Here is a 19,207-nt window from a genome sequence, read left to right as displayed (position 1 = left end):
CTCAAGGACACTTGGACATGTGGACAGGTGGAGATGGGAATGGAGCTCCAACAGATGTGGTTCAGGAAGTCCAGCTTGAGCCCAGAATCACAAGGTCTCCTCCAGTTTGAAGTCAACATTGCTGATTTAAACCCTGTTGAGACGCTTCAGGAAATCATTTAGTTTCTGGTTTGTCACCAAAATGAGAAGATTTCAATCAGTTTGGTTTCCATTTGTGTTGAACTGCACAGAGGCTGACAAAAGGTCCCTGCTTGATAATGAAGGTTAAAGAAGCACTTTTCATTATTAGTTCTAACAATGCTGCTTTCTGTGTTTTGAAAAATGTGAGGTTAAAAATCTTGTATGAGCAGATGTGAACTTTGAAGAAATGGAAGTAAAATGTTGACATGAATCCAATGGCTTTTGTTCTTCACTGTTTTTATTTAACATTAATGAGTCGTGATTTCATTTTTCACTCTTTTTACACTACGGAGGAAAAACTACTGTTTGTTTACCTGCAACACGTACTGAAGTACATATCATGAAAGTAAAACTCTTCAATGGAAACATGCAATGATTTCCTCGTCTCAAACTATTTATTCTAACAACAACCAACAACAACAAAAAAATGTATGTGATGTGGAATATTTTGACTTGAGTGACATTTAAACTTCACGTTCCTTAAAGCACACTGTTGAGTGTTGAGACGTTAGATGAGGCTGTTAAGCTTGTTAAGAAACAGCAAGTTGTGCAAAAAGACCATTTTAAATGAGATCAAACCGTTAAGTTCTTTCAATGACTTTAATCTGGAAGTAACTCATATTTTAAGATTTCTATATAGAAAAGTTTCTGAATTGTACAAATCTCTCATTGATTACATTTACACTACTAAGTACCACAGTCACACCATGTTTCAGTAGATGACAAAGGAAATTAAACCTCATGTATGAGACTGTCACTTTGATTTTACATTTTAAAACACAAAGTTTAAAAGTCTCGTGATTCTAACAATTGATATGTCTTGTGTAAAAGATGTAATATATTGTATACTTAAGCAATTACTTATGTATGCAATAGATCCTTTTTAACAGGTATTTTTCCTGACAGGATGAAAATAGCCAAGGTGGTTCCAAGCTATAAAACTGTAGACAAATACATCATCTGATATTCTAGAATTTGTTTCCTCAGTTTGAGAAAAAAACAACAACTTTAAAACATTATATGTAAACAGACTGGATAATTTTATAGAAAATACAACTTACTGAATGATCATCATTATGAGTTGAGAAGAAAATGATCAACATCTTTGACATTAAATGGGTTTTGTTATGGGTGGATGGATGGACGCAATAGAAATACTGACCTGCAGTTCCCCCTATATCCAGTAGGTGTCAGTATGAAGCAGCTTTGGAGACATGGGGAGCAGGAGGAGGGAAAAGGAGTATTTGAAGTACACGGCCAGTATTGCAGATACTTTTTACTAAGATAAGCAGCTCATCTACTTTAATGTGGGGGAGAACAATGTGTCATTATTTATGAAGTGAATCATCATCAATATGCAAATCTGAATGAAAATAAAAATAAAGTTTTTTCATGATCTTTGAATGATTTGGGGAGTTTTTTCTTTTATCAGTTGATTGTGACCATAATAAAATGCAGGACAAAGTTTGTAGGTAAATAGAAATGACTTGTTATGAACAAACTCAATATATGCAGGGTAAATAAAATCTACACAAAGTATCACTGCAGAACTGAGAAAGGATTTGTTCACAAACAATATCAACAAGAGAACAACATCAACCTAAAACAACAAATGTACTTTCACTACACAGTTTTTTGTGAAAAATAAAGGCAACAGTGCAAATCTAGGTGAGTTAACAAAATAATTAACTCGATAAAATACATGTAACCTAAATATAAGAAGAGTAATGTTACTTTGACAGTGAACACAAAAGGGTTTTTCTATTCAGCCAGATTCATATTATAAGTAAATATCTTTATATAGGTATTTATCTTTCAGTTCCAGTAAAATAATTCATGTAGATTTATTTCAACTGACTGAATATATTCCATGTCTCTCTGAATAGTCTAGAGTTAATCAGTCTACTGTAATTACTACTATGAAGACGATGACCAATTACACTGAGAAGAACAACATGAACTAATGCTGGAGATGATTAAATCTAACTTTCCTTCTATAAATCTGCTCCCTGGATATTGCTGCCTTGCTCAAAGGCCTCTGGCAGTGACTGCTGTCTCTGTGCCGGGGTCCAGTAGTGGTTTGGGGATTCCCCTCCTCCTCCCTCCATTTTTTGGGGGGGTAATTTGCCAGCTAGATATATGATAAACAATAAAGTAAAAGAAGTACCTTTTAAAGTAATCCACAGATTTCATGTGTTTTCTTGGAACATTTTTAAAAAGACAAAGACATAAATCACCTGCTCTCTTTAACCTGTACATGGATGAGTTATCTCAACAACTGAATAGTTGTAAAAGTGGATGTGTGCTGGGTAACAAGATAATTAATCATCTCATGTCTGCTGGTGATCTGGTCATTCTCTCTCCCAGCAGGTTTCAGCAGCTTTTAAATATCTGTTCTGAGTATGGCTTAAAATCTGATGTTAAATATAATGTTAAATATAATGTTAAATATAATGTTAACTATAATGCCACAAAGAGCACAGTTCTGATATGTAGAACTAAGGAGGAGAAGGATCTCAACTTCCCTCATTTTTACCTGTCAGAACAGGAAGTCACTGTCAGTAGCAAAACTAAATATCTGGGACATCTCATCTCTGATAAAATGTGTGATGATGATGATCTGGATAGACGATGCCGTACGCTGTATGTTCAAGTCAACATACGAGCAATTAATTTTCCATGTGCTCCATCCATCCATCCATCCATCCATCCATCCATCCATCCATCCATCCATCCATCCATCCCTCCATTTTCTCCCACTTATCCGTTTCCAGGTCGCGGGGGTGGCAGTCTGAGCACTGTCACCCAGATTCTATGTGCTCTGATAATGTGAAGATTACTCTCTTTAGAGCTTATTGTACTCCCTTGTATACTGCCCCCTTGTGGATTAAATATAGAAAATCAAGCCTACGAAGGCTCTAGGTTGCTTACAATGATGCTCTGAGGATCCTGCTGAAAGAAACCTGGCTGGGAAACAGGAAGTGAGATGTTCTGTCAAGCAGGTGTTTCTACATTTCAGGCTCTCATGAGGAATCTGATGTATACATTTATACGCAGGCTTGAGGACTCTCAGAACACCATTATAATGCTGCTGAATAATCTCAGGCACAGTCCTGTAAAAAACCACTCATCCTTGTGTATGGTATTATTGTATTGGTGTGGCTGTCTTTTATAAATAGGGTCATATTTGACTTATCTGTGATTATCCTATTTCTGATATTTTGTTTTATGTATTTGTGAATGTTTTTTATGGACTCCTGTATCTGCAATAAAGATAAAGATGATGATGATATATAATTTTATTTGATTGTAAAGAAAAAAAATCATCATTCTAAACTAGTTCTGTGTACAAATGTTTATCCACAAAGAAATGTTAACTATGACCTTGAAGGAAAAACAGTCATTAATGTGTTCTTTCATTGATGAGGAAACAAGAGTGGAATTAATCACACAGTTTCACAGATAATTACCTTAAACAGAATACATGGAATAAAACCAGATCTCGGGCTCAAGCACCAGTCTGTCCTGGAGGACCAGGCTTCAATGGTCAAGAGCCCAGAGTACAGGAAAACGCTGGTTTATAAGCATTTCTTTCACCCCTCCCTGCACATATGGTGTGGATATCACATGTTGTCTTTATCGAAACTGACTATCTCTCGTGTTCTGTCCCGAGAAGTTTTAGATATCACAATCGTACTTTCTTCAGACAAGGAGGATGTCACCTCGACATATGTTGCAAACTGGTGTGTTTGTAGTTGCATCCTCCCATATATGGTCGTGTTATTAACAGTTCTGAACAGAAGCAAGCTGATTATAATGGTATGTAAGCTAGTGCGTTGATAACTCATAACACCTATTTCTTCCTTTACCTACAGCAACAACAAAAGTTGAGCAAGATGGCTGAGCGGGAGTTCAGAGTGACGGCTCCTCCACTATCTAACTGGCCAGGTTTAAAACCTGTGCTTTATGAGACTGTTGACGGCAAGCTTCTAGTTGAGGACCAGTTTTTAAACTTTCTCCTGGTCAGAATGAGAACAATGAGCCAGGACCATCTGGTTCTAACAGCTTCCAACACGTTGGACTTGAAATGGATTGAATCCTGAAGAACGAGGCTGTTTGAACTCTGTCCTGACACCAAACAAAGATGTGTGGCTTTTAAAGGAGATCAGAAAAACATCAACAACATTAAAAGTTGCTTCAAGGTTTTGAATGAGTGCAGAGAAAACCTCCCTCGGTTCGTCTCCCACTATTTGGATGAGCTACCGCCTGTCACCTCTAACAGCATAGATTAGTCCAACTTGCTGAGTAACATGGAGCGGCTCCAGAGTGAAATGTCTGCGCTCAGACATGGAGTGAAACTACAAGCTGGTGTCAGCGAGGGGCTGCATGAGATCACCTCCACTACTGAGCACAGAGTTGCTGCTTTTAGTCACCATCTGAAACCAGGACATGACGGAGGGCAACACAGGGCTACGCCCAGCGTCATCGCACATGGCAGTGAGGCCTCACTCCCTGGAGCCTCTACCCTGGGTCAAAGACTGGTGAGGAGGATCTCGGCAGAGTTAAAGTAGAGACTTGGCTGTGATGTAACTTGTCAGCGTATTGACACTGCAAGCAACAGGTCCAGCTCATTTAGACCAGGATACAAAATAGAGCAGTCAAACCTCAGTTGATAACCTTAAGCCACTCCACACACCTTGTAGTCAGTGTTAACATCAGACAGAAGAGAGTATTTCAAGATCAATTCTAACTCTGCAGACCTGAGATCAGATCAAATCAACTGGCATCAATTCAAAATGTCTGATAAACAGAAGAGAGGTTGACATGCAGGAAATAAAAATCTGTTGTTTTGTTGATATTTTAGTCTAATTATGACAAACTGAAGGCAGCATGTAAAGAAGATAGATGAAATGTATATATAGAATAATCTCCTAGTTTGAGGCACATCACAGCATCCTGGTCTTTTTGTGAGTTGCCAAACCGTCTGTATATTCATCCTCTTTCATTTTGATAACTTTTTCTGAACGATACACCAAAGATAAAGTCATGATCGTGTTTTCGATTGAGTTTATAGTACTGTGCTAATATTTACTATGTGAAACAATATATTTAATGAACTAGACCTTTCATGACTGGGCAAAGAACCAGCCAGTGTCATGATCTTGCTCAGTCATGAATTCTTGCATCAATGCTACAATGGGAATCCCGAACCAAATAAAGGTGAAAGTCAAATATTGTTGCAAATGTGGGTCAGGGTACTCTGATAATCATACATATAATGAAATTATAACTTAAATGTGACTGGTGACTGGAATTGAGGGTCATGAATTTCAAAGGATGACTTGTTGCATATTATGACTTGATTGTAAAATTCTATTGTGTGTATGCCAATATCTTTTTGGAAGAAACGCCTTAAATTACACTATGTAGATAATCAAAAAGTAACAGGCTGTGGGTTTCATACAAGTGTGTAAAGTTATTCTCACCTTTCAAACAGGATGTGTGTGAGGGAGCGTTGGATGCTCTGCCTGAGCAGGTGATCAGGCTGACAGGGCCTGGAGGAGGGCGGGCTGGGTGCTGGTGATGCAGGCAGATACTGAGTTCCATTCCATGTTAAAGCTGAGGAAGGCTTCTGGGATGATGTTGAGACTGCGGGATGGCCAAACGGAGACTCCATTTTCTTTGCTGTGCAGTCTTAAGAGAGGCGGCTCAAGAGGTGCAAAGTCTCGTGATCGGGGTTCATGGCACTTGTAGTCTATTGACAGAAAAGACACAAGACAGAGTTCTTTCGTAGATTATGGTTTGTCAACACGTCCCTAATATATTTTGAGGTAGGTCAAACATTGAATAAAGAGCCTGTCCTTTGATCTCCTTTGCTCTCCTTTGATTTCATTTGATCTCCTTTGATAAAATGTTATCTCCTTTGATAAAATGTTATCTCCTTTGCTCTCCTTTAATCTCCTTTGATCTCTGAGTGCTAAAATAACTCAAAAATACCTTTGTCAATGCCACATGCGTTTGCAAAACGAAACTAGAGGAGGATATTTTGTCTATTGAAGCACAAGAAAAGTTCCCCCTGCTTGGACTCAACATATTAATTGACTTCACTGTGAGAACAGAAGTCAGCAGCACCGATATCATGACTCGAAGAGGTAAGTAACATTGTGTCCAGGACTCTGCCATCTCATTATGTCACCTAATGAGCTCCATGCTTGACAGTCACAATAGAAAATGGCTGTTTGGTGATCAGATGCTCAGTTTGATAATGAGAAGAAACAAAAGGCTGAGGCCAGTAAAAGAAAATCAGTTTTCATGTTTAATCTTGGGCTTTGTTGGAACCATCACCATTTCCATTATTTTGGGGGAAATGATATTGCTAAGAATTCATTTGAAATCTCATGAGTGCTCAATGTTTATGTTTACAGCCCAATGTTGTAATTCACGATTGTGACTACAGGCTTCCTCACAAAGTGAAATAAGCCAGACCGTTCCTCTGACAGGGGTCTACTAATGGTACCAAGAACAAGGCTCATTACCAGGGTGACAGAGCCTTTACTCCCCGGCTCCTCGGCTCTGGAACTCAGGCAGGAAAACTCAATATCCTGTTTTAAGTCTCATCTTAAAACTGATTTTTATCACTTGGCTTTTAGAAACTGATGTTCTCTTATTTTTAGTTTCTATTTCTTCTTGTCTATTTTTAATTGTTCTGTATTTCATTGTTGTACATTATATTGTGGTTTTAATGTAAAAGTACTTTGTAACTGAGTTTAGAAAAGTGCAATAGATATAAAGTCATTATGTTTGCTGGTTATGTAACCTCAGAGACTTTTAATACTTGATATGATCAAGATAAACAGCAGCTCCACCAGAGTATTTCTCTACTGGACAGCAGCTCCTCGGGATATCAGTCATTTGACAATTGGGTGCAGATCAGAGTTCCACAATTCTTGGCCGCGTTTCAGGTTTCTCCCAGTTGTAACACACCTGAACACAATAAGGGCCTCCTTACCTGGCTTTTTTACAAGCTTGATGATGACATCAACATCAGATTGAGGTGTGCTGAAGCTGGGAGAGCTAGAACGTGCAGGGCATGTTGAGGCCCAGAATTGAGGAACCCTGGTGTAGATCATGAAAGCAACACTCCTCTGCATGGAGACTCAAGATAATTGTTCTGCGTTGACATAGAACATCAAGAGACCGGTTAGTTTTATCCTACTGATGATGTGTTGCTGCGAAAGTGATCCTGCTCAGTTTCTTCCCACCAAGAGCCTGAACAGGGACTTGAACCCTGGACCCTCAGATTAAAAGTCTGATGCTCTACCGTCTGAGCTACCCAGGAAGACATAGTACGCCACCAAGGTTGTGATTTTCATGGACAGGGTGTCGAGGTGCAGCTGAAGCAAGAGGAGACAAAAACTCAGAGAGGCTGACAGTAAGGTAAGGCTCTATACTTTCTATTTCATTGGACTTACACTTTCTTACAGGTCTGTGCCCCCCCCCCCCCCCCCCCTCCCTCTCTCTCAGCCTGCTGGTCACTCCATAAGAACAACCAGTCCATCAAAGAAAATTACTTCTTTATCACATCACAGCTGAAGCTCCAGACATTAGCCGACACTACATAACTAATAATTGAAAACATAATTAATGCTATATATCTTTTTGTCCATTTAACCATCAGCTTAATTCCTCCATGTAAAAATCCTGCAAACTTATTTACAGCACATTCAGGCAGTAGGTAGGTAATAAACATTTTAATAAACTGGTGACATCTTATTGTTCCATGCAGAGACGTCCCCCTCCGTCCCCCCCGGCTTTTATTAACACATGATCAATCTGAAGTTCAGAGTCAGTGTTGTCTCCAAAGATTGCTGAGATATTATCATTGTAATGTTTCCTTGTGGCCGTGATCGTATAGTAGTTAGTACTCTGTGTTGTGGCTGTGATCGTATAGTGGTTAGTACTCTATGTTTTGACAGTGATCGTATAGTGGTTAGTACTCTGTGTTGTGGCCATGATCAAATAGTGGTTAGTACTCTGTGTTGTGACCGTGATCGTATGGTGGTTAGTACTCTGTGTTGTGGCCATGATCAAATAGTGGTTAGTACTCTGTTTTGTGACCGTATAGTGGTTAGTACTCTGTATTGTGACAGTGATCATATAGTGGTTAGTACTCTGTGTTATGACAGTGATCGTATAGTGGTTAGTACTCTGTGTTATGACAGTGATCGTATAGTGGTTAGTACTCTGTGTTGTGGCTGTGATCATATAGTGGTTAGTACTCTGTGTTATGGCCGTGATCATATAGTGGTTAGTACTCTGCGTTGTGGCTGTGATCGTATAGTGGTTAGTACTCTGTGTTGTGGCCGCAGCAACCCCGGTTCAAACCTGGGTCATGGCAGTGGCTCCTAAAGTGTATATGTTGTCGTCACTCATGAAGCTGCTCTATCATCAACTTGTAGACTGAAGGAATCTCAAGAAGATTCTAACTCCTTTAAAATCTACCATCAGTATGTCTCTCTGTGTCATAGTTACTCTAGAATAAAATAGTTACTCATTATCTATTATATGTTGTTGTTTCTGTTCATATTTATTTATGTTCTTAAATTCTATTAAAGTTTCAGTACAAATATTAGGGGTCCATATATTCTGCTGTGGAAAATGGACCTCAGGGTTCAGATTCTATGAGGGTCCTTTTACAATCTTACACCGGCACTGAGCCTCGATGGAGCCTTGGCCAAATGAAGCCTCATCAACCATTTTCTTTATTTTCTGACTCCACCAGATGGCGCTGTTGGTTTGAAGCTAGAGGCTGAAAGATTGGCCATGAAGTGTGTTTTCAAACATTTGTTGAACAGACAGCGCCATCTTGCGCCTTCTGCTTGTATGGGAGACTGCCTGAGAATAGCAGGTGCTGTGAGCTTTTAACCCCCCTGGCCAGAGGGGGCGCTCTTCTTGCTCTTTTTCAACTCAAATTTTCACAAACACATCAATGTTGGTAAACGCTGTGTGACCTGAGGCCTGAGGCCTGTACTACGAAGCTGGATTTTCTCTTATCCAGATAACTTTCCATACTATGACACTCATTCACTTCTCACCAGGATAAATCACCATGGTAACTTACCCTGAATGTCTAACCTCCGGAGCAGGTTATGTTCTGGATAAGAGGTCAAAGCTCCGCCTCCTGACCAATCAGATCTCTTGGAAAATGCCCCGCCCATTCTTAAATGATGGTGATTGGTGGGCAGGTTCAGCACTGAGCTGCAGCAGAGCGGAGATGAGAAAGTAATTTAGAAATCTTTTTGACATAATAAAATAAATCCTGGTCTCTGAGGCTTTGAAGGAAGTTTTTGTTCTTGACTTGTTCCAAGTCTGTTTATCTCCACGAGGGTTGATCTGGAATAATGAGCTTAATGATCACACCTGACAAAACTGCAGAAACATGAATTTATGGAACCAGAACTACTCCTGTCGTCACGGTGATGAATTAATATTCCAACATAAAACACAAGAGAAACTCAGCCTCAAAACAACTGGATGGAAAATCTAAACTAAAAGAAGATCAGTGAGGAAGTTCAGCCCGACACGTTTCTGCTGGAATAAAGTGAAACTGAGTGATCACAGTGCTGTCTGTTTATATAGTCTGATGAATTAATCTGGTATAATCTCACCAAGTCAGCATTAACAAGTCAGGAATGTTCTGGCTTTGGCTGCAGCAGCAGTGTTGCTTTTAGCTGCTGGGTGTGTTTTAATTCTTCATAATCTCAGAGATTAACTGCTCCTTCAGTAATCTGTAAACTGCTCTGCAGAGTTTCTCTGTGTGTGATTGGTCAAACGCTGCAAACTCCGCCCCTTTCATGTGAACAAGCACACGTAGGTCTGGGTTGAACCAGAGAGTTGATAACCTGCTTGGTAGTAACGGTGATCAGGATCAGTCAACCCAGGAAACAGAGAGATCCTGGATATGTTGATCAGGGTTCCTAGTACAGGCCACAGGCCTCAGTGTGATTGAAACAATATTTAGATTTACTTGCCGCTCAGTAAACCAGCGGCGGCCTTGCGCATGCGCGGTTCCTTCTCAGTGTGGACGCAGTGTGGTGAGGGTCTCCTCTGGTCTGACTGCAGGAGGGAGGGAGGGACTGTCAGACTGACCGCAGGTCTGTCAATGCTTCAGGAGGGGGGAGGGGCTCACAGCAGGACCTGCTGCTCGTTGACCACAGTGACTGCAGAACCAGACCTGCTTTCACCTCAGAGTCGCCAAACACACTAGAAAGTCGCTAGATTTGTCGCTTGTCGCAAATAAAAAGTTGCCAACAGGACCTGAAAAGTCACCAGATTTAGTGACAAAGTCACCAAGTTAGCAACAGTGACAGGCTCACACCCCTGCTGACACAGACAGGATCTTTGTTCTACATTTCTTTTGAAACGTGCTTTCTTTGCTTAACTTTGAGTTCAGCCCTTCAAGAAAGAACTATTTAGTTTTCATTCAACAGGAGAGGAGGGTGCACCATTCCCAGATGAACTGCAATACCAGGTTGATGCGTGGAGTGGACAGAGCAAGCTCCTATTCCATCTCCCTGTTCCAAAAATCAATTTAATATACAGTCCCCAGATAGGGGACATATCAGATATTAAACTGATAAGAACAGATTTTTTCTTTTACAAGATTTTATTGACACATTTTACAGGTCATTTTCTTCAATTTTGACACAGATGTTTTCACTCATTTAAAACATAAAAGCAAACAAGGAACAAACTTCTGTTTTAAAATATCACAAATACAGTACTTTAAATAAATAGAGATTTACAAATAAAGCAGTACCTGTTGAGTAAAATGAGAAACATGAGGAAATAAAAAGTGTCCATCGTTGTAAAAGTCAATAAATAGGAGTGCATTCAGTTTAAAAGGTCTATTCTGTTGTGCAGGAGAGCAGTGAGTCCCTATCAAGGGGAACTCATCCTGTTCTCCCAAACATTTGGTCTCTCGGGGTTCTGCCATGGTGCTCAGAGGAGGTCCTCTCCCTCGTGCTCCTTCCCTCCGTCCACACCCGGAGAGCCAGGCCGCCGCTGCCTTGACCTTTTCTCGTGAGGCTCCGGCTCCTTCGTCCGAATGGGCAGGGAGGCGATTCTTCTTTGTGGCTGTGTCCTCGGCCTGCCGCCTGCAGCTTCCACCTCACGGACCGTTGCTGCGGCCATCTGGATCACAGCCACGGGGGGGATCTGCCTATGCCTTCTTACCAGCAGGTTTCTGGAGGTCCAGGTGGCGTCTTTGATGGCGGCCAGGGTGAGCCACATCTTTTCAAAGTCCTTCTTTGTCATGAACTCGTGGCTCACCCCGTATAGCACCAGCTGTGCTGTAAGGACCCCCCCCCCCCCCCCCCCTGCTGGTAAGTACGGGAATTGCAAGGAGCCGGCCGTTGCCCACTGGTCTACGGCAGCGCTGCACTCCCAGAGGAGGTGCCTCACCGACTCAGGAGCGCCACAACCAGGCCGGGGGCAAGTTGAGTGTGCTGCTATTCCTCCGGAGTGCATGACGGCCCTGACTGGGAGAACCTCGTGAGCCACCAGCCATGACAGGTCCCGGAGTCTGTTTGGGAGGACAGGATGGTTCACGTTGCGCCAAACTGTGGAGGGCTCACCGAGTGCAAGCCCGCGCACTGGACTCACTGGTTCCCGTTCCTGCACAACAGAAATGAGACATTTGTGGTTATTTACAATCGGCAACTCCTCCTGTTCCAGGTTAAACTGTTTAAAAAATGTCTTGATAAAATCATAGGCCGGTGGCAGGTTAAAAGAAACTGGTATTTTAAGATCAATGGGTAAAATCTTAATCCTTTGAAGGTAGGACCCCATCCAGAAACGAGCCATTGCTGTCGTCTTTTGGTTCCTGGAGGGGTCCGTGGCAATAGCCATGTGCTGTGCTGTGTAGAAGCTTCGAAGTGTTAAATAAAAATCCGGTACTCCCTTCCCTCCTTTATCTTGAGGCTTTTTCAAAAGTTTGAACTATAAAATCAGTTAAAAACAGTGACTAAGTTATCACTTGTGAACTGAGCTCTTCCTTCACTTCCATAGGTGAGGTGTGAAGGCTTTGAGCTCTGTTCCCCGTTCGGGCTCTGGGAGTTGGTCTCTCCTGCAACCTGCAATCCATTTTTGAGCCTTTTGGGGTTGATTGCAGAGCAATTGAAAGAAAAGAAACCTCATTGGGTGAATTGGAGGGGAAGACTCTGGGTTCCTCCACAGACGAACTGTCTGAGTACACCTCAACTCTTCCCCTCTTCTCTGAGCCCTGGGGAGACTCGGAGGACAATTCTGATGCCGGTCTCTTGGGGAGTTGGGCATTGGGGAGGGAGGCATCATTGCTGGATCCCTGGCTTTCCTCACCACTGGAAACAGCTCCACCTGCTGCCTGCCTGCTCTCATCTCCGGTGGATTCACCCGAGGAGGTCTTTGCAGGCCCCTCCCCTTCTGCCTCAACTGATCCTTCCCTTCCAACCACAGTGGTTGGTGGGGGATCAGGGTTCACAATACCCGCCTCTTCAATTATCTCTTGCACCTGTTCCTCGTGTCCGTCAAGTCGTTCATTTTCTGTCTGTTTTGCTGCCTTCAACTTGTTGGCAAAGGATTTGGGGCAATCTCTGAAGAGGTGGTTGGTCTCTCCACAGAGGTTGCACCTTCTGCCATTGGTACACTCCTCAAAGGTGTGACCAATTTCTCTGCACTTCCTGCAAACGACCAGCTCACAGGCTTCAGCCAGGTGGCCGTGCTGACCACACTTACGGCAGAGCTTGGGCTGGCCCTGGTAATGGATATAGCCCCTGTTTTCACCCAGGACTACCATGGGTGGGAGATGTTTCAGGCCCTGGAAGCCCTGGGGGTCCTGCCATTGTTGAATGGGGACCCTCCAAGCACAATTCCAGATGCCGTCCTCATCCCTCACCTTGGTAGCCTGGCCTTTAACAGTGCAGTATCTACCCAGCCATGCACAGATGTCTTCTGCATTCACTGTTTCATTGAACATTCTGACAATAACGGTTTTAAGCGCATTGTCAGAAAGCTTCTCCACATTGAACACAGCAAACTGGGGTTTTACATTTTCAAAACGGGACCAGAACTGTCGCAGGAGTGCTGCAGAACAAAAACTTACATCAAATCCCTTGTTGAAGGGCAGGGTCAGGACACAATTCAGGTCTGTCGGGGAAAAGTTGAGCACACCTTGAACGAGCTTCCTGGAAAAATCAAGGCGTGACATACATACCAATTTCCCTTCTTTTTCTAAAAAGGTAAAACGCACGCTGTGGTGCCTCCTAATGCCGGCATGACTGGCCGACATGTTGGAGGCACCACCAGCTTAAAAAGGTAAAAAAACAATTAAGAATACAATAAATAGTTAAAATTATAAATAAACTTTAAAAGTTAGCAATAAAAGGTCGAGCAGACAGAGAGAAAGCTATTAGAACAGCTCCCCTCAGTCTGCACAACAACACTTTTTTTCAGGACAAAATACTCGACTACAAACAAAATGCAAAAGAGAAATAATATTCCTGAAAAAAATAAATGTCCTCCTAAACAAGTAGGAAATCACTACCACGACAGGCAAACGATTTCACCACCCAAAGGAGGGGACCACTGTCTTAGCCAAAAGGCCGAGAAGTGATACCACAATGGGTCTGAGCTAAAGGGAGCACTGGATGCACAGTCACCACAAGTCCCAGTCGGACATTGAGCCGCGCCTATTTAAGGCATTTTATAAAACACAAATCGTGCAAGAGTCATTTTGGCAACTTTTTTAGTTGGCTTGAATATTTGTTGGTGATGCTTAATTTGGACACTTTTTGCAGTTGTAGCCCTGTGTAAAAATACCCTATTAGATATTATTAGATACCACACATTAGTTGGAATATGTGAATAAAAATATTTTGTTTTGGGTTGAAATTTGAAAAGCACCTTTTTTGAGGAGTTGTTTGTTTGTTTTATGTTTTTCAGTTCTAAAACTTTTTGATTTCTTTTTCTGGTGTTCAGAGATGAAGTTTGTTTTGGTTGACACCCACATTGTGTTGTAACTGCTGATTGGAGGGAGCCAACAGAAAGGGGTGGGGCTAAGGGTGGGTGCAGGTGAAGTGAAGTGCCTGCACTCAGTCTGTGTGAGAGAGGCAGCAGAAGCTCCACCAGTGAACCAAATGTTTGCAAGTCGACCAATCGTGGGCTTAAGGCAAGCATTTCTTGTGGCAACCAAAGGTAAATTGTAATTTGTGTGTTTTGGGAATGCACTGCCCGTAATAATGAAGCTTAAAGGTGATCAGCTGTTGAGCTAATGTGAAAATCCATGTGAAATCCTGTGCAAATCATGCAGAGGCAGAAGAAGGCCAACAACCTGCCACCTGTTTTGGAACGGTCCTGCTGTTTCTTCTACTGGAGAAAGACTCCTGAAAGACTCCTGCCCAGTTCCTGCTACCCCCCTGCTCTCCCTCCATGACAGAACCCCCCCCCCACACACCCACACACAGCCCCTCATCAAACCCCTGTGAGTACTGCACCGATCATTTTGCAGCTCCTTGAGCGAAGCGGCCAGAAAGTTTGGGCCTCACCGGACCCAGACGTCGAAACAGGCCGGCCGCCAACCTTTTGCCAGTGGTACCGGGTGGAGGGGTGGGTGGTGTGATTAACCATTCAATTATCTTGTTTTGGGGTTGTTTTTGTTGATTGATGATTTGTTGCATAAACGAAGCGCCTAGAGAGTTACAAGGATTTTTGATTTATTGGCAAAGTAGAAGATTGTTTTTGTTTGAGTGAAGGATTATTATTTTGAGTTCGAAGAGTTAAAAAGGTTCTGCGAAACCAGTTCTGTTGACCATAAGATTTAAACCTCATTTGTTCAACGGTTTAGCGTAAAATAGTTTTCATTTTAAGAGAACCCTTGGTTGAAATTGTCTTGCTCTAATTTATTTTTTGTTTTATAATAAATGTCCAGAAATTTGGGTATATAAGTTATTGTTGTGTCCCATTACTTTTTGTTGATATGAACTCAGGCCCTCTCTCATAGCCTTCACATGAGAATCGGGGTTACATAAATGGAGGCACTGCTGGGATTTCTACTTTATTAACAAAGTAACAAAGTAAAATCTACGGGACACAACAACTTTAAATATTAAAAAATGGAAACTCAAATGGGCAGCCCGTTACAAAATGAGTTGGTTAATTGGTGCAGAGGAGAGTCAGTAAATGTGAAACATGCTCTCTTATTATATGGAGTGCCTGAAAGTGTTTCAACAGCTGAGGTAGAAGAAACAGCAGAGACTATTAAAGCTTTGGGTAAAGTAGTGGTTAAAGGTAAAATGTTTCACCCTCAACAACAGTCCTTAATGGTGTTGTGTGAATGTCGGGAAGAAATAGACCCCACTAGAATCCCCCCAGAAGTGATGCCAATCAGTGGTGGAAGTACCTGGAAATCAGTGTACTACATAGAAAAGCCACTTGATGAGTTTGAAGTAAAACTGCAAGCTTTTCTAAAACAGGAAGGAAAAACTTTAGAAGATATTCAGAGTCCATGCATCTCACCAGGAGAGGGAGACAGCAACTCTGAGTCCATCATCCGTGCAATGGGTGATATAATGAGCAAAACAAACAGATCAGCTGACAGCCATGCCTATAGACGACTACGGACATTTTCCGGGGTCAGTCCCACACCCGCTGGAGAAGAGTCGTTTTGTGTGTGGTTGGAACAGGCAACACTCCTAGTAGAGGAAGGGGAGTGCTCTGACAAAGAAAAACGACGACGAATACTGGAAAGTCTCAAAGGACCTGCTTTGGAGATCATCCAAGCTGTTCGTATGACAGAACCCGATGCTAGCTCCCATGAGTACATAGAGGCAATAACGAGCATTTTTGGTACTGTGGAATCGGGTGAAGAACTCTATTTATCATTCAGAGCCCTTCAACAGCAGCCTAATGAGAGTTTGTCTGATTTTTTACGAAGATTAGAGAGGTCTCTTGTTAGAGTTGTGCAGGCAGGGGGTCTGCCTGTTACCTCAGCCAATAAGGCCAGAATAGAGCAACTTATTAAAGGATCAACGTCAGATCTTATGTTGCTTCAGTTGAAAGTGAGGGAGCGAAAAGATAATCCCCCCACCTTTCTGCACTTGCTACGAGAAGTGATTGAAGAAGAAAATCGTCACTCTGCCAGACAAGCAGCCCCTGTACGACGGCAGCAGGTACGTGCCATCCAGGCCGAGAAGGAGCCTTCTGAGTCCCTTTCGCAGCAACAGTTAAAGGCTCAAATTCAAGATTTGAGAGCACAGTTGGAGAGGAAGAACGACAGCTCACGGCCCCAATCGATTGCTGCTGGTTCCGTCCATGGATCAAAAGAATGGAGAAAAACCCCGAAAATGGAGCCATCAAGTGAACTGGAGTCATTAAAGTTTCCAGAATCGGGGTTACACAGTAATCCCAGGCTATTTACGTAGGGGGTGTAGCGGCTTCTTTCTCAGCTGATTCCTGTACTAGCCGCCAGATATTAGTTTTTATTATTTTCAGTTTTTGTTTAACATGTTGGTCCAATCAATAGATATTAAAATCTCCAAGCACTATGGTTTCACTATCATATTTAAACATTTTAAGCAGTTTGTCCAGGTTACTATAAAAAGATACATTAAAGGATGGCGGATTGTATAAAGTTACAATATTAAAATTCATTCTAGGTGATAAATCAATGTTTAAAACCAAATTAAATTCAGTACATTTAAGTGTGTTTCGAACATATACTAGCACACCATCCTCTTTACCTATTTGCCTGTCCTTACGAAAACAAGAATATCCTGGAATGTCGATCATATTTGATGGTATATTACAGTTTAACCAGGTTTCACTCAGAGCGAGATAGTCCAAGTTAGTAACATGTTCTCTCTAAATATTTTTGACATAATAAACACGTGTAACATCATCAGTATTTACTGAAGCCAAAGTCAAAGAAGGCCTCTGAGTAGCCTGCCCAGACGATGCTGCCGATGGACCCGGACCACCTGGAGTCCCAGGAGATGGTACAGGGACACTGCTGGAAGGCTGGAGGTGCACAGGGAAGAAAACTGAATTCATTCATACACAATACAACGCATGCACACATTAATTTAATGAAAGACCACAATACATTCTTGGCATGGAAACCGCATCTACATGTCTGCATCTCTCCGAACAAAGATGATTGTCCCCTCAACTGCATCGGACATTTCTCAATCTACAATACAATTTGAGTAAATCCTTAGAATGTCTCTCTCTTTTAGTTTAATTAACAATATCCTTAATAACTGCACACTTGTTGCTGATTATTCTGTCCAACTTTACCTTCAGAAGTCAAGAAAGTCTGTCACCTCTCTCCCTGGCTTGTTTCAAATTTTAAAGAGTGGATCATGAATCAAACTTTATACAGTGTAATCGCGGGGTGTAGCCAATCCAAATCAACCTCCCTTTTCCCAATTAGACAGCTCTGCTCTGGCACATGGCACCATGTGAGGAAGTATAATTGTTAGTCCTTGAAAGGTTCATGGACACACCTGCATGTTTTAACACATGCTCTGCTGTCAGAAGTGGGATTTGAACCCACGCCTCCAGAAGAGACTGCGACCTGAACACAGCACCTTGGACCGCTCGGCCATCCTGACATAAAAATGTCAAGGTCACGTTTTGCCGAGGACGTTTGGGGTTCCCTAGTTGGTCTCATCTCACAGCCTTCACCCTGATGATGTTGTTTGGTTGTCCAAGCCTTTACCATCCAGGCCAACACTGTCAACAAGTCCAAAAACACACTGGAAACAAATCACGCTCCAGTAAATGGTTGGGAGGGATCGATTCAAGCCGACATTCATGTTCCCGATACACCTAAACAATGGACCTCAGTAGGTCACAAGATCAGACAATGGAAGTTGATTTGGGAAGAAAACATGTTCGGAAATAAACCACAGAGTGCCTCTTCGTAATGAAACAATGAGTGCTCGTGCTCGACAATGAAATCGATTTCTCAAATAATGCAAACAGAACTGCTAAGTACAGTGGACACTCCTTGAGAACCCTGCACTTAGCAGAGTGGCGCAGCGGAAGCGTGCTGGGCCCATAACCCAGAAGTTGATGGATCGAAACCATCCTCTGCTAGCGACAGTTCAGGTTTTCTCCTCTTCCAAGTTTTCACTGTCAAATAACCATGTTCAAGGATCCAACACTTGCTGCAAATCAAGACTCTCACTGGAATGGCTGTGAATGAGTGCAAAACAGCAACGCTTGTTAACAATGGTCTTGATCTTTGTCTAACGAAAGAACACCATTCTGATGTTGATCACCCATGGACAGTCATGGCGTCAGAATTGGACGAGCCCTTAATCCAAGCTGATTCAGGTAGTGTTGCCGAGTCATCCAAGGTGTTGGATTAAGACTCCAGTCTCTGAGGAGGCATGGCTGCAAATCCCACTGCTGCCAGTTTAAGGCTTTGAATGGAATTAATTGCTCAAATCAGCCAGTAATGATTCACCACCATCATTTATGGTCCTGATATGTTGGACACTTGTCTTGAAGGAGCAACGAACGTCAGCGATAAAAGGGGTCATATTCTGCAAAATTGACTTTCTACTGGTATTGCAAGAGTAATATTAATCCTTATGACTGGGAATGACGCCCCAGAAGTCAAGAAAGTCTGTCACCTCTCTCCCTGGCTTGTTTCAAATTTTAAAGAGTGGATCATGAATCAAACTTTATACAGTGTAATCGTGGGGTGTAGCCAATCCAAATCAAGGTCAGCCCTACCTTTTCCTAATTAGGCAGCTCTGCTCTGGCACATGGCACCATGTGAGGAAGTATAATTGTTAGTCCTTGAAAGGTTCACGGACACACCTGCATGTTTTAACACATGGTCTGCTGTCAGAAGTGGGATTTGAACCCACGCCTCCAGAAGAGACTGCGACCTGAACACAGCACCTTGGACCGCTCGGCCATCCTGACATAAAAATGTCAAGGTCACGTTTTACCGAGGACGTTTGGGGTTCCCTAGTTG

Source organism: Lipophrys pholis (genome assembly GCF_963383615.2).
Source record: "Lipophrys pholis genome assembly, chromosome: 18".
NCBI classification, from domain to species: Eukaryota; Metazoa; Chordata; class Actinopteri; order Blenniiformes; family Blenniidae; genus Lipophrys; species Lipophrys pholis.
Note: the sequence above shows the minus strand (reverse complement) of the source record.